Source organism: Lycorma delicatula, chromosome 8 (assembly GCF_047948215.1).
Source record: "Lycorma delicatula isolate Av1 chromosome 8, ASM4794821v1, whole genome shotgun sequence".
NCBI lineage: Eukaryota > Metazoa > Arthropoda > Insecta > Hemiptera > Fulgoridae > Lycorma > Lycorma delicatula.
In genome coordinates, this window is record NC_134462.1 from 43839403 (window position 1) to 43864197 (window position 24795).

The window sequence follows — 24795 nt, forward strand, 5'->3', positions numbered from 1 at the left end:
TAAACAATAAAGTCAGTAAAATGACTTCATTTTAATTTAACCTGAAAGAAAAAATTGAATAACTAGACTGGCATGGCCGGGAATACAAATACTAGATACTAATTCACTGAATAGATAAGTACTATGTAAGTGACTAGTAAGCATTATAGCGCACAAGAAGTTTTGACAACGCCTCTTTTCATTGAAGTGCATATATTCTATTTTCCTTATTACTCGTATATTACCAAACTATTTATGTATTTTTGTATTGAAATCTTCACTTCGAAAGATTACGATTCATTTTTCTGTCCCAAAGTTTAAAATTTAGTCAGACTAAAACAGTTGTGTTATTCCTGAGCTTTCTCTTCCTTTTCCTTGAACCATTTTCCCTAAAAATATAGCGAGGTTTCTCTTCACAAGAGTTTTCATTTGTCTCTGTTCCTTAAAAAATTATCGCGTTTCCTCCAACCGTTTCTTCCACTTTTCCCTCCAACGACTTCCCTACCTCTTGAATATCTCTTAGAATAATTATTTTACATAATAATACCCAGTAATCTATTAATATTTCTATATGACTAGACTACCCAAATTCATCTTCCTTGATGTTGTTCCTAACTTCTTAAGAAGAAATTAACCTTTTTTTTATCTTTTAATCTAAGATCCAAAGATTTTCTCTCCATTCGTCTTTGCATCATTCATTACATGTTGGCCTAACCCGTCTCCATACATTTTTTCATGAAAAACGATCGGCAAATTAAATCGATTGCAACAATTGGAATTTATCTTTACAGCGAAAAACTCTATTAGGATCATACTTTTACATACAAAAGCTAATTCATTTGCCAATCAACCAATCCTGATCTTTCTTTGTAATTTCTTATTGATCTTTATCGTTCATATTTTTTATATTTTTTAGTCATGATATTACACAAATTTCTGGGTTTCATGTAAATCCTTTCATATTTTTTATGCCCGTTTTACATTATCATTTTCATTAAATTTTTTTTTTTTAAATTGATTTTTCCTTCCGGTAACTCACTTAATATTTGCATTTTCTCCAGTGAATTATTGTTCATTAAATTACTTGTTCAAAAATTATGCTCAAAATCTATAATGACTATAACAGTAACAACGGAAAATGTACTAGAAATGTGACATTCGTTTGTTAGGTAAAAAAATAATTTTTTATAAAATTTTTATCAGCTTAATGACCTATGAAAATTAAAAATGATTTTGTGTTGCCGAAAATAACAAAATCGCTTATACGTTTTTAATTATTTATGATACATTGTATTAATAAAATTGAATTATTATACTTCTAGGTCTCACACTTTGTTCAGCAAATAAAACTACTTTCACCAAAAATTATTGCAGCTGATTACTTTGTTGTAGACAGACGGACGATTTGCAATGTAAGTAGATAATTCAGTAACCAATTTTTTTTTTTTTTTTTTTTTTTTTTTTGTAATATTACTTAACAATTGACCAGCTATTTTTGCTAAAGTACTTCTTGCAGAAAAAGTTGTTAAATTTTTTTTCTTATAGTAAATTTAATAATAAATTAAATATGTTACCGAGCGATATCTAACTTTGAAATATTAAGTAAAATTTGTGTGACTTCCTGAATTATAATATAAATATTTAAGTGTTTTAAAACTTTGTTATCTGTTGTTGCTGAATGAAACTGATTCAACATTGATTACATTATATAACCAGTGCAATAATTTATTAATTATTTATTTTAGAAAAGCAATTCTTCACAATCCTGGGATATTATGTCTTATGATTAAAATAGTTCTAGAATAAATGCTTAGTAGACTTTTCCTTACTATGTGAATTAAATGTGCTTTGTTAAGTTTTTTTTTCTTTGTTTAACCTTCGGGACCGCCGTTAGGTATTGCTTCAGTGGATGAGATTTTTAGGGTGTCGGAATTCGAACCCGGGACCTCCGGATGAAAGTTCGAGATGCTACCACTCGCGCCACGGAGGCCGGCTAAAAGAGTTTTATTTGAAAATGTTCATTTTCTCAATTATCCTTATGCCAATTACACTCAAATGAGTTTCTTTTTTATTCAGTATACATGAAAAAATGATAAATACTTATTGATGACATATATATATATATATATATATATATATATTTTAACCGATAAAAATTTCATGCTGAAAACGATCTGGAGGATTCGATATGAAGATGATAGAAAATGAAAAACAAATTTTATATGATGGTAATTTAATCTCCAATACGGTCTACTAAAAAATTCACTGAGTCGTTTATTATTAATTTGGCCTTTTTATATTAAAGGCAATTGTTTCTTCCTACGAAGATAATTATAGCATGATACTATTAGCAGTAATAGTTGTATTACTTTTGTATTTAGTACTATTATACTCTGTTTATTACTCTAATAAGATTACTGAGTAATGTGGTTGTATTTCTTGTTTTTATCTATCTTAATACTCCCAATTTTCCAGATGAAGATTTTAAAATTGAGTGGTAGACTATATGCTTATATATAATTTAAATTATTTATTCTAACTAGCAGTATGTTACAAAATTTAAATCTCCGGGAATAACATGCAATAGCTAATTTTTTTAATGTAAATAATTGTAATTTTTTTATTCCTTAGAGGAAGCAAGACATTTGTTATAACTAATCTAGAGTGACAGGAGCGAAGTGTATTTTTCCAACTCAATCTAACATTCTCAACATTGCTTTAGAAGGTTCTATTTAAATAAATTGCAAAGATGACATAAATTTACACAGCAATGTTTTTTTTCTTTTGCAGTTTTTCAGCGCAGTTGCAAGTTATCTGATCGTGGTAATACAATTTCGTTCAGAATTCAAAAAGTATTAAAAAAATAAAATCAAAATTATAAGTTTTGAAGAACAGGGGAAAAACAAATATTATACAAATAATGTAATAATGATCTAAGAAAAAAAATCAAGTTAATAAAATATTATTTATTGTAGTGAAATTATATGAAATGTAGTTTGTACATTTCAGGCATGTTTACTGCACGCGACCAAAAGCTACGTACAAATACATCGTCTAGCGATGCTATTACTATTAGCCATCCTAAAAATAACAGCTGTTCACTAACTGAAGAGTAATCAATAATTAAAAGAAAATATAAAATCTAGGTTAAATTTTTGTAACATGGTATTGGTATTTTATATATAAAATATAAATAATGAAGTTCAGGTTACCAACATTTATAAAAGTTTAAATCTATTCAAGCGCTTTCGGATCTTCTATCCATTTGATTAATTATAAAATCTTTATGGATGAATTAGAAAACACTATTCTACCTTATATAATTAACAAACACCAAATTGTATTATACAAAAGATATGTAGACGATAAATTAATTATTTATAATCAGCAACTTAATAATGAAGAGGATACAATAATTAAAGAAATGAACTCTTTAAATGATAATATTGAATTTACTTTAAACCGGGAAAATAACAATAGTATTAATTATCTGGATATAACATTTTTTTTAAATTCTAATAATAAATTTGACATAGATACATATAGAAAACCAACTAAACAAGATACTATAATACATTTTAATTCCTTTCATCCTTGGAATAAAAAAAATAGCAACTTTTAATTCTTTAATTTATACAGCAATAAAATATTTAACACATAATAGTATAGAACTAAATTAAAAAACATTAAACAATAATAATTCCTGTAACAAATGGTCATAATGTAAATTTAGCGAACAAACTAAATAATAAAATATACATAAAAGATTATATAAAGCAAATACTGGAAAAGATTATGTTAAAATTTTATATAACATAAATTATAGAAAATTTAATAAAATACTTAAATAATTTGTATAAAAAATTAATAAGCATATATATAGCATATATATGTATATATATAATAAGTATATATATAGCATAAGCATATATTAATTAAGCATATATAATTAATAGAATAATAAATTATATAAATAATAAAGATCCTTCTAAAACAACAAAGCATAATAGCAAATATAATTTAGACAAAAAAGGAGTATACTGTGTATAGATTAAAATGCAAAAACTGTGATTTAAAATATTTTGGTATGACTAACAGATCCTTTTCAGTTAGAATCAAAGAACATATTAATTGTATAAATAAAGAAATAAAGACCGTTCTAATTTCGCGAAACATGTTTTTGAATACAAATATAATCTAAACAATTTTATTGATGTATTAGAATATCCTAATGATTTTTATAAGACGAATGTATTGGAGAAATTTTACATTTATTTAAACAATAAAAAACTGATGAACGAACAAACTAAATTCGATAACGACATTTTATTTAAACAAATTATAAACAATATTTAATGATTATTAATTAGGTCGGCCAAACTGTTTTCAATTCATATTATCATTACAACTGAGATTCTTTTACTGACAGGACATGTTTTTACTTTTACGTATGACTATTATTATACTTTTAATAATATGATAATCAATTGTTAGGCATATAAAATTTTAGTTTATTTTAATTTATCTCGTTTTAAATGAATAGTAATATACAGTTTTTATAATTAATCAAGCGGATATTCCTGAGGATAAACGAAGGTCAGAAAGCGCTTGAACAGATTTAAACATTTTATAATTGTGGTTAAGCTGAACTCTCATTATTTATATTTTAAATATAAAATCCCAGTTATATTTTAAAATACTGACATTTAACAGAGAAATCCTAATAATTTTTTTTCGTCAGTCTGTTAGCATTTCCAATCGGTACTTCATAGGGAACCAAAATCTTTAGAATTAGTTTTTTTGGTTTTAAATTTGAGTCATGATAATTTCGTGAAGAGAGCTCCCCCTCATTAAAACATACAAAGGTTCACCACTTTATATATTAAGAAAAGTGCTTGTACAGGTGGTCAAGTAAAGTTCAATACTTAACATAGCACTAGAAATAAATCAATGGAAGAAAAAAGTAAAAACAATGTTATCAATACCAATATATTAAATCAACACTACAGATAAACAAATATTCGTCGGTAATTAGAAATAGTTATAATTCCTAGACTATACAATGACAGTGCCCTCTGGTTACATCTTCTAAGTCCAGCACATGGAATCGTTTCAGTCGCCTGATGTTATCGCTGTTCTTTAATAGATTACCCCCATATAATTTACATGTTTGTCTTACCCCTGGTTGTTCCGCGAGCCATTTTTTTGGATATATTCATAAACAGACGGTAATCCTAGATAGTTATGAATTTCTGTACTTCGTTACAAACTCCGACGCCTGTTATGGTTCTCACCAACCTATACTGGAATTTTTTAATTATCTCAATATTTCTGTTACTTGTCGCACCCCATAGCTTGATCCAATATTTCCAGATAGGTTTAAGGATAAATATGTAGATCAACCACGTAACCCTTCCACGTCAGACGACGATCTAAATACGCCCAAAGTATCGTACCAGATCCGTATGAGGAACGTAGACGCCATTCATGTGAACTAATTTGAAAATGAGACGTTTTACTTAAGTTGTCTGAAAACTAAAAGTATAATCATTGCTCTAACTTGTGTTATGTTTGTAGAATAATGTACGATTTTGATTATTTAATTACATTTATTTCTTAATAAACAACTATGTGATACGGATTGTACAAATAAAATTTTTGTAACATTCGGATATCGCAATTATTATAAAGATAAATAACATACAAACAGTAATTATTATAAAATGGAAGTTTAATAAATAATAAATAGAACGACTAAATAGTCGCAAGAGAACATAATATACAAGCACAATATTAAAAATGGATCACATTGTCAAAATCTCTAATGATAACATTAATTTTTGACAAAAAAATTTCATTAATAAATTTTATTTTCATTGATAGCTAAATTGAAAGCAGTGCTCTAGGAAAATTAATATGGAAAAAGTTTAATAAAATAGATTTTTTGCTCGACTATAAAAGACTAGGAACGTTGTCTTTTATTTTTCCATCTAATCCCCTTTCCTTAAAGAATATGAATCTGAAATAGTTACAGTTTACTCAGAGTTAATAATAGGTGATATTTAATTCGTTATTTTTAAATTAGATAGCGTAATCATATCTTCTGGACATTAAAGTCATTATTATATTATTAGTGGAGTTGTAATAATAAAAATAAAATAATATTGTTGGAACAACAGAACTTATTTCCTCGTATATTCTACGAATAAAATTTTAACTTAAATATAATTTAGTTTAAAACAGTAATACTAGTTAGTGTGTTATTTCAGTACAATAAATTGATTTTGTGTAGAAGTATTATAGAATACTATAGTGTGTAGAATAGTATAATATTATAATATGATTGGCTGAAAACTATTTGTATTTGTTAAATGTGAGAAAATTGCACCAATAAAGTTTATTCTAACTACAAATTTTACTGATAGATAAGTAAAAAAAAAAACTAAATATATAAAGTCACAGCTTAGTTATTTCACCTTCTAATTATTTTATAGAGATAATTTGTAAAATGATGTATAATTTTATAAATACAATTTTCGGAAATAATAAATTAATTACAATAAAGTTAATATTTATCATTTAAAATTAGTATATCATAATCAAATTATGTAATTTTTATCAGAATAAAAATGTTTTGAAGAAATAAGAATTATGTTGTTTTAGTCTACAATTAATAACATAAAAATCAAATAATATTTTTTCATTCACTTAATAGATTATCTAAAAATATATAGGTAACGAAAAGTCCTTACCTAAATTTACCGATTATTGGAGTGCAGGATATTAAAAACAAAAAGAACATATCTTCTATGAATATATTTTAGGAAATGTGAAAAAGTTCAATAAACATCAGAGATTTATTTTTTTAATTCAAAAAAGAAAATTAAGAGTTTTAACGTCATTGTAGAAGTGAAAAGCGTATTCAAGTGTTCAAGAAGCCAATACTGGAAAATAACTCAACGATGGATAACGCAACACGCGAAAATTATGCTCCGTAAATGTTTTAAGATTTTTACTACCATGTACACATAAATACTTCGTGCTGGAAATATTATAATAAACGATAACGAAAATAATTTAATTGAACGAATGAGATTTTGTTCCTCATGTAATGGTTATCGTTTTTATTTTTTTTTTATTAATTATTTATCATTTAAAGGACACTGAAATTAAAAATTAAATATGGTTTATTTATTGTTTTATTCTTGGAAAAAAACAAAATTGCCGATAATGCTATATCTAAGTCGATTTTATCTTGATTGTTTCAATTTGTTTCACTATTTCGTCGTACAATGAAAAATTACGTCCATTCATTTCAATGTAGATGATAGGTGAAATAGAATTTCCGTCCCAAATTTACTATGATAAAATGTGAACAAAGCAACAACCAATTTTACTTGAATAATTATATAGTATCATCGTTACTATTGTGAACTTATAGCAGAAAGAAACAGAAGGTAAAAAACTTCTATTTTTATTTTAAAATTTTCATTGCATCGACCATTTTATTATAAAAACTTAGCGAAATTTCTTAACAAATATTATCGCTGTGTATTTGAAAATAATTTTATTTTAATGATTAAGCAATTAGAAAGGTTATTTTCTGAGAAGAAAAAACAAAAAAAAATGTTGCATTAACTGCAAGCTTTAGAAATAATTTTTGAAAAGAGTAGCTAAAAGTATAAAAGAAGAAAAGGAGTCACAGAAGGCTACAAAGTTTTCTCCTGTGCCATAAAAAGAAAGAAACAACAATGACCATTAAAAAGTTAATCACAAAAAAAGTAAATCATAAATACCTCCAACACTAGTAAAAATAAGGATAAACGAGATTAAATTTCATCAACCATAACTTTAATATGTTTATCTAATAAAAAGCGGGTAAAATCAAATCTAAGTTAGTTACCACTTCTACAAAAATGTTTAATTGATAACAGTTCTGAATTATTGTTTGCCAACAAAAAGAAAAACAAATAGTAATTCCAGATTGCACGGCAATCGCTCGCGAGATGATTTTATAGCCAAATGCAAGAAAAAAAATTTCATATAAACATAGGTCAGAAAAAGGTTCGTTAGCGAGTTTCAGCTCACGAAATAGTTAGCCCTGCTTTTCGTTCCCTCTGTGAAATTAAACCTTATTGCAATTCTTGGGATACAAATCGAGAAGTAAATTTGGCGCTTTCTTATGGTTATTGATTTAGAAAATTGAATAAAAGTGGTCTCAGATATTTATCTCGCTTAGGTATTAAGAAAAACGAGGTAAAATACGTTCAAACCGGTGTTAAAATCACCTTGTACATCAAACTTTTCTTGGACAACGACAGGTGCGAGTTCTAACCTAACATCCAATAAAGCCTCTTTTATTTGGTTTTAAGTTGCATCTTTTTCTATTTCATGTGAAACTTCCGTGTTAAACGTCGACCAAGATGGAACCGACCAAAGTTCGGACCAAAGTACTAAACCGGTCAGCGTGCGGAATAACGACCCCGTCCAGGTGGAATTCGAGACAGTCATCCCTCCTCAATGCAAACGTAATATGACTTCACTTATTCGGATTTCCTTTTATCCACCATTTTGCTAGCTACTCGCCGATCAGGTCTAATACGGATTTGTTGAGGCCAAGTACGGTTCCTCATCAACAGCCAGAATTATTCTTTCGTCAGTAGACCAGGTGACATTGTCTGGAGCTGGAAGATCCGCAGTAAAAATCGTGTACAGGACTGGTCTTAAGACAGACCATTGTGGAACCCCTGATTCGATATCAAAGAATCCAGGTAACTCACCGGTGTATCTGAACTCGGAAAAGCGCTCATCGAGACTTGTTCCGTAAGACTTGTTAAAGTGGTTGGGAAAGCTGTGTTTCAATTTATGGCGTAGACCGGGCAGCCTGATCTTGTCAAAGGCCTGCTGCTCATCCAAGAAGGCCGCCAAGCAGAATCTTCTTTCATCCAGGCTTTTGCGATGACATTAGCAGCTTTGTGAGATTGCTCAACGGTAGAATGCCCTCCTCTTAATCCAAGCTGATGATCCGGAATAATTTTCTCTTGTTCCAACATCGGGCACAGCCTTCGAAGAAACAGTTTCTCAAATACCTTCGACAGAATAGGGAGGAGGCTTAGTGGCCTATAGAGAGACACCAAATGTGCGGGTTTACCCGGCTTCGGAATCATGATTACTAGGAGATACCTTACATTATGATGGGAAGAACGGCGTCCGAAGAATACCATTGAAGAGGTTCGAAATGTACTTGAAGGCCTTGAATGATAGCATAACTAAACTTTTGAGTTTATAGATCAAAATCTGGAGGTTTCCTGGTGCGTTTTCTGTTGATTATCCGAAAAAACATATTTAAAAAAAAGAAAGTTCATTTATATGTGATATTAAATCGCTGTCTTGTTTTTTTTTCAAATATCTACCAATATATCTGACAGTTTACTGTCAAAAAATGATTCAAACCCTAAAAGATAATGGATTTACTACCTTTTCTAATAGCACACGGCTAAATAAAAGTAGTAGTATTTGTCCTTAAACTGAGTACTAGCTTGAACGTGATAATGATTTTTTTGAACTAATGATTTTTTATGTCATTTTTCACGATATATGGTACGTTTTTATGGCCACATCTACGCCAAAAAAAAGAAAAGCTATGGCCAAAAGAAGATAAAGGACATTAATGAATCTTTAAAACTGTAGAAAATAACCATTACAAAAGACTGAAGTATCGTGAACGCTAATCCTAATATTTCTATTTTAACGAACATATTACTTTTGTCTTGATTCTTTCCACATCGCTCTTCTAAAATAACGGTTAAATCATATGATCTATTTTAACGTAAAAATTGCGATAGATGTTAAAAACGGGATAATGTTTACGTTGCTGAGGAATTATTAGATACGGTATGTATAATGATTTAACGATTCCGGCTTTTAAATATTGCAAATAGATTTCGTTTAAAAATCCTCACAAGGATAATCCAGAAATAAATGAAAGGAAACGGATAAATGAATACGTGTTGCTTCATGATAAATTCTGTTAATGTACGAACGCTCATATCATGGTAATTTAACATGATACAATTTAGGCCTGTAAAAAGAGTTAAAATTTAATCTTAACTACAATAGTAATTTGAATTTAAAATTAAAAGGTATATATATATATATATATATATATATATATATATATATGTAAAGATATATGTGTATATCTTTATAATAATGACTATTTTAATGGTGTACTGAAACATGTGGCAGTATTTTCATAGGTACACAAATTTCTCTACAAATGTTTTAAAATGTATTTTTATAAATAATTGTATGCTGATGGTAGGATGCAATTAGACGAATTAAAACATATAACATAGACGGATTACATTAAAAAACATACAAATTTGAACTTGAACAAAGTATGATAATTATTTTTTTTAATAATTTATAAAACGTGTCATGTATTTTTAATACTACTGATGAAATATTGTAGCCAAACCACTTTGTCACAGTTAGTCGTTTGTCCCATCTTTATACCTACTGAATTCTGTAATAATACGACGATAATGTAGCAAAGTTCTGCCTAAATACAGAATAAAAATGATAAAACCGGTACTCAGTAGCTTTTAGCTTATTGCTTCATTATAATTGGGAAACATAACATTATAAAATGTTACATTATAAATACACAGTTTATATTCTTTGAACGGCTTCTCCATACTCGTTTTCCGTAAAAAGCCTTTTATCTAAACCTTTTTACTATTCAGTTGTGTAAAACGTAAGAGTGACAAATTATTTAAATAAATTTCACATTAAAAAAAATTCACTCTAATATTTACGTGATTGAGTCTGTTATGTGAGTATTTACTTACGGAAATTGTAGTTTTGTATCTAGGAATTTTGCTTGCTCTACAATTGTCTGCTTGTTGTCTCTGCAAAAAAGAGAAGAAATCATTTCTTACTTAACGAATAAAATTTTAAAATTAAGTTCATTAATTTCTCCATTCAGTATACTAATTGATCTAACGAACCGTAACTTTTCCAGTTTGGAACCAATTGTACAATGATTGTGTTTCTCTATTTTGAAAATGTAAAATTACCCACCTGTGTGTAGCTTGTTACATCCATAGATTTGCTGGCAAGGATGTCCTTCTAACTAAATCTTAACCACAGATTTATTATCCGGAACATAATTGAGAAACCATTACCGTAAAACATTTTTTTGTGGATGCACAACGAAGTGTCGTTATCTGCGCCCGGACACAAAATTACTTAAGTAAGCGATTTAGCCAAAAAATCATCAAACTTCAAAAGTCAAATAAGAAAAATACAAAATAATTCAAATATACAATTAAAACCAGACTTAAAAATTAAATAATAATATAATAAAATAAGCAATTAAAACGCACAATAACATAACAAAAAATATTTTTCATGCAGTACAGCGTAGTTGTAAAGTGGATATGGTGTATCCTAAAGACAATTAAACCACTATTTCAATGTCTCTAGGATACGTCAAAATTAGTTTCAGATAAATTAGGATCAAAAATGTAAAATAGAAGTTTTGGTTTTTTAAAAATTGGGAGCCTTCGAGACAAGGGGACTATTTTCAAGAACAATATCCTTTAAAATTAATATAAAAAAATTAAAATTAAAAATAAAAACAAAAAATTTGTTTTTATAAAAATTGGGGGCTCTCAAACCGGGTTATCATTTTAAAGACTCCAAACGTTCTTTGAAGCTTGTATAAATAAATTAAAATTGAAATGCTTAAACGGATTTTATTGATTTTTTAAAAATTTCGAACCCCGCATAGGGGCCTTTTCTTGGTGACTTATTATGCTAACAAAAATTAATTTTAGATATTGATAATTTACAAATTTCAAAATACATTATGATTTTGCGGTCACCCTTATTCCAAAGGGTAACAAATGGGTAAAATTCATGTCAAAGAAAGTAACCCCTAAAATGGTAATAGTAAATCTAAAAAAAATTAATCGTGCAGAAATATTGAAAAAGTAAAAAGTTGCAGCCTTAAATTAAAAAAAAAATTAATTATGATTCTTAGGAGAGGGTTGAAAATTATTTTCCAATTTTTTGCCCCAATATACTAGAAATTTGGGGCTAGAAAATTATCAGTACCTTTACACTTTATATGGAATGGGTATTATACAAGATGCATTTAAACTTTTAAAAAGTTCAAAATAATTTTTCGTTGCCACAGATATAGGAATGGAATTTTTGAAAAATTCTTATAGGCATTTCAATGCCCATTGGTGTAGAAAATAATAATGTAAAAACTCACAATTACTCTATTTGTAAAGCAACAAATAGCCGAAAAAAAAGTTCAAGTAATATTTTAGGGATGGAATGAATACTAAAAGGGTTTTTTGTTATCTGTTATCCTGATAAAAAATATATAAATTTAATAAGTAATTTTTTATATAAAGTGCCCCAGTAGAAATCTGAAATTTTATTTTGGCTAAAGCCCCCTTTTTCCAATTATTGTAAAAATTTATTATAATAAATCCCCCGAAAATGCATCTTCTTACCAAGTTAGAAGAAAATTGGTCCGTGGACTACGTAGTTATTAGAATTCATACAGCCATGATTTGAATACTAGATCGTGGATACCGGTGTTCTTTGGTGGTTGGGTCAATTAACCACACATCTCAGTTCAACAGAGACTGTACAAGACTACACTTCATTTACACTCATACATATCATCCTCATTCATCTTCTTAAGTATTATCTGAACGGTAATTACCGAAGGCTAAACAGGAAAATGAAAGAAAAATACTTCATACCGCCAAAAATATGTAAACACATACATACATACGTACATAAAAATTCACTTATAAAAACAAATGTTTTGGGTTCGGGATAAAAAAATGTTTTCCCATTTCTTATAAAAAAGTTGAGGCTTTTTTTTGTAAATTTTTATTGCCAAATATACCATTAAAACACATTTGAAAAAGAAAACGATTCATTTTTTTATTTGAAATCGATTACTATACTTTCCTTTTATTATATCTGTACTTGCTATATGAGCCGGGAAAGTTAAAAAATTATTGAGATTTATTCCCCCCCTCAGTAAACAAAGAAAATCAATAACCTTTCTGTACTGCCGAAAATAATGAAAGATATTTCTTACGTTTTTATATTTCTTGATATACGTTATTAATAGAATATTTTTACTTTAGGTGTAGCATTTTGTTCAGTAAGTAAAACCACTTTCAACAAAAATCAGTGCAGCTGATTACGTCCTTGTGTATACTGTAGACGGCTAATTACCAATGTAAGTAAACTATTTAACGTTTTAATCCACAATCGGTAGTATAATTATAACTACTACAATAATTTTAAATCTGTTTTTGCAGAAATTTAATTATTCATTACTCTGACATTTTATGTGTATGTTATGATTAAGTTCACATAAGTATCCTTACTGTTTGAATTAAATGATTTCCATTTCAGTTTGGGGAACACAACTGGCTTTAAATAGTGATAAAGAAATAAATTACATAAATGACATTACTTTATATAGGGAATCTGTTTATCTGTTATATTTTATGAGAACATTGGTCAGTTATTTAATCATGGTGATACAGTTCGGTACAGAACTTAAGTTTTTAAAAGTAAAGTCGAAATGACAGATTTTTAAGAACAGAAACACAACAAATATAAATATAATATCATTAAATTATGTAATAACGATCTCAGATAAAATCTGATACCCACCGGGTTGGTCTAGTGTCTAACGTCTTCACAAATCAGCTGATTTGGAAGTCGAGAGTAACAGCGTCCTAGTAAAGCCAGTTATTTTTACACGGATTTGAGTGCTAGATCGTGGATACCGGTGTTCTTTGGTGGTTGGGTTTCAATTAACCACACATCTCAGGAATGGTCGAACTGAGATTGTACAAGACTACACTTCATTTACACTCATACATATCATCCTCATTTATCCTCTGAAGAATTATCTAAACGGTAGTTACCGGAGGCTAAACAGGAAAAAGAAAGAAAAGATAAAATCTGATGTGGATACCACATGACTTCGTTGTACAGCAATTAAATTACATATAAAAATTTTTTGTTGCGCTTTATTTAAACTTATTTCATTTGAAAGTGAGATAAGTCCTCCAATTCCTTAATAAAGTGGACAGTTACACAATTGTATTGCGGTAGACACCACATTGCATCATACTTTTTTGTAGTGTCCGTATCAGCATTTTAAATTAGCTTATATATTAATTTTGTTTCACGTCTCTAAAGTAGTTATAAGGTGTACGAAAACGTGTCAGATCCGTAACCATGGACACATCGGTTCGAAACCGACTTCATATACATATTTTTATTTTAACTTTTTTTAATTTAAATATGTTGATTTATTAATAATTATTAACCTCTATAAAATTTTTGAATTAAAATGTACTTCGTACAAAGAAGTGAAAAAAGGATTCCTTTTTTTTACAAATACCCTCTTAACTGCTATTTGAAAAGACCTCAATATAATTAAGAAGTAATGCGAGAAGAAACGAGCTCTATCAACACACTGCTTGATACTCATAACGAAATTGAAAAAAAACTTCTGTAAAGCTTCTTTACACCAAACTCTATTACCAATTATTTCACTTGATTACCAGTTTTTTACACCTCAAAATTCTGATAGAAATGCCCAGCTATAAAAAGTTCAAAAAATTATCGAGAATTTATAAAAATTCCTCCATGCTTAAATTACAACTTTATATTGTGTGTGTGTGTGTGTGTGTGTGTGTGTGTGTGTGTGTGTGTGTGTGTGTGTGTGTGTGCACGCGCGCGCTCGTGTGGATAACGACATTATTTATTGGATTCTGATCGGCCAATTCCTTCCCGAGCTGCGACTGCTGAAAATATATGCTGTTTTCAAATTGGTTAAAAGTATATTTTTATTAGTGATTGGTTAAGAAGATGCGATATTATGACAGATTAAAAATTAGTATAGTAATATTCTACTGAATAGATACTAGGCAACGTGAATAAAATAAGTTTTTACTTCCACACGATTTTTTCCATTTAAGTACAAGGTTTCCTCTTGATACAATAGAAAAGACTATTTTTATTTAACTTGTTTTAGCAAGAATATCCAGAGTTAAAATTAAGTAATTACAGTGTATATGAATAAAGCTGAGTAATTCTGATAAGCTAAATAAATCTGTAAGGTAGCATACTCATGTTGTGCTCAATAATAACAATGGGTATGTCTATTGGCAAGTTCATGAAAGGAAGGTGTATAAGAACGAAGACAAATAGATAAGTGCATAGATTATTACATTTTAAGATTAACGGTATCGATTTCATGGCAGGGGAATTTTCTCGAGAAAATTACGAAAAATTGTCACCTTCTGTTAAGAAAGTAAGAGATATACTTTTTAAGTATGGGAGGACCTTTTGTTAGCTGGGAGATTAGGATTACGGAATTTCACCCCGGCTGATCACCTGATTCAAACACACTTTCATTAAATTGAGCACTGTTTACTATCTTCCTGACCCGTGAAAATATAGTTTAGAAATTTCTTTCCAATCTCCTGGTGTTTTGAGATGCTAAAACTTCAATCCTTAACAATAAATACCAGTAACATTTTCGCTCAATTTCTATCTTTTCTTAATAACCGATATAAAGAGAATATATAATTGGAACGTGCCTGGTATGGGACGTAATGAAATACTATCAAGTATTATGGATATGAAATAATGCAATCCTTAGTAAGGTTATTTTTTTTTCAATTCACTCAATACAGAATAATTCGGAATAAATCCCATTATATTAAGTTAAAATGTATTCCACGAAAACATATTTTAATATTATTGATAACAAAATAAGAAATAAATAAATTTTCAAAAGTTATACATCATTTTAAAGAATATATAATTATTCTTTGGAATATTTTAAAGGGAACTAGTTCTCTCTGAATAATGTCCAGCCATTAGCTTTCCTTTCGTTGTCAAAATATACACAAATTTCAAGCAACCTATATCCACAAAGAGAAAAAGAAAAATTTGTTTTATATATTTTCTGATAACTACACGATTAAAATAATCTTTTTTTGCCCACCAAGTTGGCATATTAAGTAGAACACCAGTAATAAAAAAATCTGAAATTACACTTCATTTACAATTATTTATAGTTTTATTTATACAATATATTCATACATTTATCATTTTCATTGCCAAAGTTAATGACAATCGCATACATATTTAATGATTCGTTGTATGTTATCGTATCGTTGTATATTACATCATAAAAGAAATCCAGCAGTCAAAAAAAGGAAGGAATTTATGAGTGTGATAATTATTTAACACTATGAATACGTTTAATTTAATGTATGATTATAATATAATGTAAACAAATATTAATTTAATCTTACGAAAAAGATTATCGAAACTCTGTAACCATCATCGTGAGAACAAAATTAAATACTGTAAAAATGTTCGATATGTTAACTAGAAACAATATTTTTCTAGTTTTCTTGTCAATAATAACTAATATTTGTGACAGATGCAATCAGGTGTTCCAGCTAAACTGGTATGGAAAGATTTTCCTATTTAAATGTTAGCTGCCAACTCCCTAAGTTTCTTCTCATATCTTAGTATATTTCCCAATTAAGAACCTTGTTTTTTTTTAGATTGCCTAATTAAATCGTATATAAAATTATGAGAGGAAAAGAAAAACTGATTTTATCTCAGTATATGTTTACGTAAAAAAAAAATTAATAAATTATAGAAGCCGATGTTTTCATTTTAATCCGTTTCGATTTTTTTTTTTATATATACAAATTCAACAGTATATTTTAATTTATATAAACAAATCAATAGATTTCACGTGAATTAATAATATTGTTATTCCCTGAATAAAAAAAAGATAATCCTACCTTAACTTATTTGTATATACTTTTTATAATATTTGTTATTTGTATGCCACTTTACTAATTGAACATAAAAAGGAAATTATATATATAAATTCTAAAAGTAATTTGGACAATTTTCAATTTAGTAAATTAATAAGTAATTAGCTCTTAAATTGTATTTTTTGTAAACGAATTCTGCTTTTAAAGAATATATATTTGTTTCATCAACCACATAACAATGAAGTGTTCTATAAAAACGTTCTACTTAAAACGATATTGAATAGATAGAAAATAAATTGCAATGGAAACTTTCCGAAATATTTACATAACTGCGGTAAAAAAAATGAAAAATATTCGTACATGTATTTTCAAAAAAGAAGACGATGCCTTTATGAACGATATTCAACCCCTTTATTTTTTCTTTAAATATATACCGATTTTTCCTGCGGAGTATTTTCAAAAAATGCATCAACGACCAAAAAGAAAGACGGCAATACATGTTTTCCTAATTATACAGTGCTCAGGAAATTTTATAATAAATATAACAATTTTTCAAGGCATAACTAACGTTTTCCAAACTTTGATATACGTTCTTACATCTATTTCTATTGCATACGGAGCATATCTTTGGCCAAAATTACTCGAGAACATGAGATATTTTAATGATTCATTGAAGACTATGGAAAATAGTGATTACAAAAGACTAAAATACCTAGGACGGTATTTCATATCCTTGTCATTTATGAGTTGCATTTCTAGAACGGTTTTCCCGTTAATGAACCTGCTGAATACCCACCGGTTATTTTATATGATATTATTAACAATAATAGCATTAGCTACGGATCTTTATGACGGGATAATGTTGTATGCTGCTAAGGAATTATTAGATATGTACAATAATTTTACGAATTCGGTAACAGACTACTGCAAACAGATCTACTTTAAAAATCCCCACAGAAATAATTCTGCATTAGATGAAAGAAAACGGATGGATGAATATCTACAGCTTCATGAGAAATTCTCTAAATGTATGGAAACGTTTAACTCAATGTACGGATACTACATTATAGTTTTATTCTTCCGTTTTGCGACTTCATCTATTGAACTGCTTATAAGGATTTACACTATGCAATTGGGGACAAATTTCAATTCAATAATTTTTCGGAGAGTTTTAAATCTGTTTATGATTTATCTGCTGGCTGACACAGGAACCAGATTGTGTAATTTGGTAAGTTTTTTTTATTAGTTTAAGGAATTACTCCTAAATTATACAATTATTGTTTTTGAAATTGAGTACATCGTTTCTCCATTCGTGCAATGTACGAATGATTGATACATATCGTAAATCGGAAGACTCTATATAAATATACATATATAGCGCGGTTTCTTGATTTGGAACTAATTGTGTAATGAATGTAACTCTCCATGTAGATGTAACCATCCCAACTCCCGTCCCCCGTATGGGAAGACACCCGCTTTATGACGATTCCAGTCGCAACACCGACCGCCCCCCCACATCATAGCCTTGATAGGCTTTAATTGAGGTCGTCTTTTGACCCTCTAACTTTTTACATCTCACAGTAATAAGCCAGGCCTCGTTGGGGTGCCACCGATGTAAGTGCCTAGGTAGACATTTACATCAGTGAACTCAGACTTCGCCTTCGCTGTAGGCTTCTTTCGGACATCTTGACTTTCCTACTTCGTTACCCTTTGAACTAGCTAACCGAGTTCGCGGAATCACGAGCCCTGCGCCTAGTTCTACATTTTAAGTAAGCTACTGTGAGTAAATGTCTCATAATACTCGAGGCAAATTCAATGAATAACATTGTAGATGTAACCAGAAACATCTAACTGTATCTTATTAATAACATGAATCTATAACTAAGGATGTCTTATTGATTAGAACTCAATTATGTCCGGGGACAGTATTGTGAAATCGTTATCGTTAAAATATTTTTTTTTCATCAGAGCAACCAACTATAAACAGGGGCTCAGAAACGATTTGCGACACACCAACACTCATTATGTATAAATTTAATATAATGATATACTAATGTAAGCTCTTAAATTACATAAACCTAATTAAATAATTTCAATACTTGAAAGAATTTTATTAATGTTGATACGTTGAAATTGTAATGTATGGCTTAATGGGGAAAAATTAACATGGTTATTGATTAAGTCTTTAAATTTCACCCTACCAGAAACTAAAGGACTTACTGTGAATAAAAATATTTAGTAGTATTCAGAAGAATTACCTAGATTTTATTACAATTTACTTCCATATAATAACAACTTAAATCAATTACACTTATATGTACTCTTGCAAAATAATTGTGATTTTCAGATTAATAAATCAGTAAAAATAAATTAAAAATCAATTCAAATAAAAAAACAAAGAAGTTTTTAATGTTAGAGAGATTGTGCCGAATCCAAAAAATATAACGCATATTATATTTATTCTATTTTACTAGGAAATATAGTTTTCAATATTATTTAGCATTTGAATATTATTTTATTTACTTTTGTTTCAGACTTCAAGGCTGATAAACGATTTGTACGAAATACCTACCGTTTGTTACGATTACAAACTGCAGCAGAAAGTAAGTAAAATAATAATATTTACATTTATTTATAATATTCAGTCGAAAAAGGTAGTGCATGTGTAAAAATAAAATGAAGGGACTGAAACTTAAATAAATAAAGCAAAATGTTTCTTTGTAACTTAAATATAATCTATTAAAATTACTAAATAGTGATCATTGAGGTCGGAGGAAATACTTATCCTTATCGTATGGAAACTTTAAACAACAAATTGTTTCTTTTATATTCATTTTTACCTTGTCTTGTGGTGAGCGCAAAATTATATGATATGAAACAAAAAGGATTGGAATAACGAAGTATAAAAAAAATAATTTTGATATATATATCACAAAAGAAAGAGGAAAAGATAAATGGTTCAATAAAGGAATAGATTATTTTTACCTTACTTCTACAAATGTAAGCAGTTTGGAATAAACAAATTTGTTTACACCAATGCGCGAGCAACGAAATGTCGTTCGTTCATCTTGAAGTTACCAATAAACACGAGAGGGCTGCCATTATATTCTCATTAGAAGTTCTCGTAAAAATTTTTCTTATCTTGTAAACTAATTCAGAAGCATTCGATAATAGCAGTAGTTAATTCTATTAACCTTAAAATCTTTTATAAGTTACAGATCTATTAGTGAAAAACTATTCAATAAATCACCTCTAATACAGACCGAGTGATAAAAGCGAAAACTCAATTTTTTTGGCAAAATATTAGGAAAAGAATAACAGAAATTATGGATGCTTTAAACGCACAGTATTAACCAGAATTTTGGGATTAAAATATTAGAACGAATAGAAAATATCATATATGCATCAAACCGGTCAAGTGAATGATGAAAAACCCAGTAATGTTAAATACAAAGAGATTTACTACAATTGCAATTCAGTTAAATTGAATCATTTTAGAACTAGCAGTCGACTTTATAGTCACACTAAAAACAGTGTTGTACAATAATTTACCTTAACTCAAGGGTGTAAAGTAGGATGGGTATCTTGTCGGGTTTTGAGGAGGTCCGTCGGGAAACGATGCTATCGGTGCTGGGGCATAGGAAACCGGGCAAGGTCATGCAGCGGCCCCGACAAAAGGGGGCGTTGTTTTAATTGTGGAGCTGAGGGACACCTCCGGAAGGACTGCCAAACGGAGGCTAAATGTTCGCTATGCAACCCTCGCGGGCATTCACTTGGGGACCGGCAGCAAAATATGAGTTCCGTCGCCTTTACTTGTGGAGGGCCTAAGGTTGGGACAGCCCCGCCTAGGAGGGGTGGGCCGCTTAAGTGTCCCACTCTCGTTCATTGGACGGTGACTCCCTTATGTCTTCAATATGGGGAGGCGTGGCGTCAAAACCCATTTGAGGCGTGGCGTCAAAACCGGAGTCCCGATAGGAGGATACCTTGGGATCCCCTCATTAGAGGCATGGCTTATAATTAAAAGACTGGGTCCCGGCTACCTGGGGAATTTTGGGCCCCTAGGCGATGGCAGTTTGTGGCGATGGCATCCCGTGGAGCTAAGTAAATGCTTAGGATCCTACGCTGGGGTGGGGGGGAGATAGAACAATGATACTCAAAAAAAAAGAAAAAAAAAGTGTAAAGAAATAATAATAAAAATAATCTTAACCTGGCAATAACTCAACGCTGATTACACTGATATACAAAATAAAAGTGTTATGTTACTCTACGTGTGACATGTTTTCTGCGTTGTTTAATTTTGTGTAAATTCTAAATTTCAAATCAAATTCTTTTTATTCTTTCAACCATTATACTGTACAGTACATAACATTTTTATACAAACAGTAAACTTTATTAGGCTCTTAATATATAAAAAAATAAAAACAGTTATATATAAAATAAAAAAATAATTAAAATTAACTTTAAATGGTTTAAAAGAACTAGGTACCTTATTTAGCTATTGCCTTTGTCAAGATTACCAAGACACTTAAAAATTAGTAATTGAGTTAATGGAGAATTAAAACTACATTTATTAAATTAAAACTAGTAACTAATAATTTACAGCAGAGCAAACAAATAAAAAATAAAAAAAATAATAATAATGAATTTACCAGCATGAATTCTATAATCTGAGAAAACCTATTGTACAACTAGTAATAATAAAGATTAAAGCTATTCTAAAAAAAATACAAAATTAAATACATAACATTAGAATACAAATACTACTAATTACTCTTTACACCGTATAGTGCTGATAACCAGTTTTCAAATTTATTTTAAATAATTTAATGTTTAGAGAGTTTTTTATAAATACAGGTAATTTATTAAAGATTCTTGCGGAAAGATACGTGTAAAATTTATTAAATGCAGTAAAATTTGATTTTGGCATGTGAATGTCATGCCTAGACCTCAACTATTACCGGTATATATTAATCTTTTGGTTTGCTACCACTTCTTTTGTAAAAAAAATTTAAAACTTTATATACATATAGATTTTGTAGTGGGAAGATATATAGATTAAAAAAAAATTGTCCCGAACATTCAGTTTGAGCTGTTTTTGCAATTATTCGAATATTTTCTTTGTTATATTAGCAATAGGAATTAAGTTTGTGTCAAAAGCCGCTCCGTAATAAGTTAATTCATAATCTAATCTACTTTGTACCAAAGACAAATAGAGCTTTCTACTTCTCTTTTGGGCAAAGATTAGTTAGGAAGTAAAATATTCTTGTGATTTTATTTAACTTTTTTTATTAAGCTGTCTATATGGAGTTTCTAGGAGAGTTGTTCATCTATGAGAATACCTTAATATTTCGTAGAAAATTCTCAAAGTATGGGTGGAACATGTTTGGCATGCACTGCGTGAAACGAGAGACTGCAGACACCTACAAGTAACTGAGTTAAAAGAGTCTTGAGATTTTCTTAGACAGAAATTAATGTAATTTGTTTTTTGAGAGCTTGAAACATTTCATGTTTAGAGAACCATAACCTTAATTTGAGAAAATCTTCTTCCATAGCATCTTTATTTTCTAACCAAGATGAACCGTAATAAAATAACGCAGTATCATCTGCAAAGGATATTATTTTACCGTTAAATCTTCCATCACATAAGTTATTAATATATAAAAGAGAAACAAAATTGGGCCTAACCTGAGGTACCCCAATTTTAACAAAACCCGTCAGCAATCTGTTCTCCTACTTTTACACATTGTTTCCTACCTGATAAGTAACTTTCAAACCACCTATGTACCACTCCTCTAACGCCACAATTCCTCATTATTTGTAATAATTTTCTGTGATCTACCATATCAAATTCTTTTGTTATATCGAGAAAAGGCCACTGACTTTTTGTCCTTCGTTTAGTCCTTTCACAACTGAAGAAACAAAACAAAGAAGTTCATCCTCCGTATTACGCTGTTATAAAAATCCAAATTGATTTTTACTATAAGTTTATTTTATTTAAAAATTTTAGGAGTTTAAATTTGATTTTTTCAAAAATTTTGTAAAAAGTTGAAACTAAAGAAATAGGTCTGTAATTAGATAATTCATGTCTTGGACCCTTTTTATATAACGGAATAACAAATTTTTAGATCATCGGGATATTTGCCGTTGTCAAAACTTATATTAATAATGTATATTAAAATTTCTTCTATATTAATTAACACTTTTAAATTAAATCAGAATTGATGTTATGTATTCCTGGTGACTTATTTTTCTTTAAAGATTTAATAATTTTTTCAACAATACAACTTTTAACTGGTTGTAAAAAAATTGAGTTCGTTATAATTTTATGATTAAAATATTTTTTGTAGTTATCATGGTTAGGTCGTCATTAAATGGTCTTAACTTGTCAGCTATGTTTATAAAATAAACATTAAAAAGATTAGCAGTTTTAAGGTTATCAGTAACAATTTCATTGTCAATTAATTACTTATTAGTTACCATTGTTCTACGTTTTTGTCCGGTTAGTTCATTAATTACTTTTCATTCAGCTTTCGTGTTTCCTTGGCATTCTTTAAAAGTGTTATGATAGAAATAGTTTTTTCTATTTTTAATATCAGCTTGTAAACCGTGCTTGAATGATTTAAAGTACATTTTAATCTGTGGATCTTTAAAGTTTTTTTATAAAGTAAGTTACGTCTTCGAATTTTATTACATATGTAGTCACTTATCCAAGGTTTAAGATATTTATATTTTTGCAAATTTTGTTTAATGTACGTGCAGTTGGAAATGTGATTATTTAGAGTAGATAAAAAGATATGAAAAGCAAGAGAGGGGTCAGATTGAGAATAAACAGAAGACCAGTCATTAGTTGATAAGGCACTGTTTAGTTCATCATAGTTTACAACTGAGTGTGTGATGTTGTGGTCTGTGTTTGGCTTATCAACAGATAAGGAAAAACCAATCCTGCTATGATCTTTACTTTCTTTTCCTGTTTAGCCTCCGGTAAGTACCTTTCAGATAATACTTCAGAGGATGAAATGTATGAGTGTAAATGAAGTGTAGTCTTGTACAATCTCAGTTCGACCATTCCTGAGATGTATGGTTAATTGAAACCCGACCACCCAACACCGGTATCCACGATTTAGTATTCAAATCCGCGTAAAAATATCTGACTTTACTAGGAGTTGAACGCTGGAACTCTCGACTTCCAAATCAGCTGATTTGGGAAGACGCGTTCACCACTAGACCAACCCGGTGGGTTAGTCATGCTATGATTTGTAATAAGAGAATTAAATATTTCTGTAGTTATCTCCATAAATTATTTTGTCTTATTTTTGTCCTAACAAAAATGTGATCGATACAAGTTCTTGTGTTGTCAGTAATTCGCGTATGTTCATTTATCAGTAATTCTAAACCATAACTAGACATAACTGTTTTATATTAATATATTACTTTTGTGTTCTAGTAAATTTAAGTTTATATCTCCTACAATTACTAGGTTTACATTTATTTGTAAATGAAATCTTTCTATCACCTTTTTAGTTTGATAGATATAGCATTAAGCGGCTATAAAAGTTAATATGACTAATGTTATGTACTTTTAAAATTAAATTTATTAAACTTCTTAGAATACATCTCCTTTTGTAATTAACCTCTAATAAACCTCAAATTTAAGTTTTTCAGAAATCAGATAGCATATTAACACTCCATTTGTCTTTGTAACGGTTTTACAAGATTGAGATATCTCGGAGGAAACGTTCACCATGTTTCTCACTTACTGCTCCAAGGTTTGGCGGGAAGTAAAATAAAATTTGAATGCAGGAAATGGACTATTAATGACTTATTAAATTCCATAGCTCTGAATGTATTTATCAATTTACCTACAATACCCTGGTAATTTTTTCATTTATGGACACCCAAAATACTTTCGCAAGTTTCTTTAAGCGTTACCCAAGCAGTGAATTCTACA

The 24795-nt window shown here is 29.1% G+C and overlaps 1 protein-coding gene across 3 annotated transcripts in view; it reads right to left on the reverse strand.

Moving 5' to 3' along the window:
* Positions 1 to 24795, reverse strand: part of LOC142329054 (putative fatty acyl-CoA reductase CG5065) — a 256610-nt gene that overhangs the window by 125325 nt on the left and 106490 nt on the right. For all 3 annotated transcript variants that reach the window (XM_075373335.1, XM_075373334.1, XM_075373333.1), the window contains exon 2: positions 10833 to 10892. The gene's annotated coding sequence lies outside the window, so the exon portion shown is untranslated. The remainder of the gene's footprint in view (positions 1 to 10832; positions 10893 to 24795) is intronic.